The sequence below is a fragment of the Piliocolobus tephrosceles genome, chromosome 4, assembly GCF_002776525.5.
Source record: "Piliocolobus tephrosceles isolate RC106 chromosome 4, ASM277652v3, whole genome shotgun sequence".
Classification (NCBI taxonomy): domain Eukaryota; kingdom Metazoa; phylum Chordata; class Mammalia; order Primates; family Cercopithecidae; genus Piliocolobus; species Piliocolobus tephrosceles.
Window position 1 is genome coordinate 41,777,688 of NC_045437.1, and position 561 is coordinate 41,778,248.

Consider the following 561-nt stretch of genomic DNA (forward strand, 5'->3'; position numbering starts at 1 on the left):
TGCTGTTCCGTGCATTTCCAATCCTCTAGCTAGACATGAAAGTTCTCTAAGTTCCCACCTGACTCAGGAGCCCAGCTGGCTTTGCCTAGTGGATCCCACACCATGGCCGCAGGTGGAGCTACCCGTCAGTCCCGCACAGCCAGCCCACACTCAGCCCTTGGGCGGTGGATGGGACAGGGGAGAGGGGAGCAGGGGGCAGCACCCATCTGGGGGGCTTGGGCCCCGGGGCAGCCCACCATGGGGTGCTCAGGCATGGCGGGCTGCAAGTCCCCAGCCCTGCCCCACGGGGAGGCGGCTGAGGTCTGGTGAGAATTCGAGCTAGGCACAGGCCTGCGGGCAGTGCTGGGGGACTGGGCGTCCCCTCCACAGCTGCTGGCTGAGCGCTAAGCCCCTCACTGCCTGGGCTGGTGGCGCCAGTGGGACGCTCTGAGTGCCGGCCGCCCAGCCTGCGCTCAGCCATAACTGGCATTGGCCCGCAAGCACCCCGAGCAGCCCTGGTTCCCACCTAGGCCTCTCTCTCCACGCCTACGGCTCTGACCTCGGCCAGCCCAGAGTGGGGCT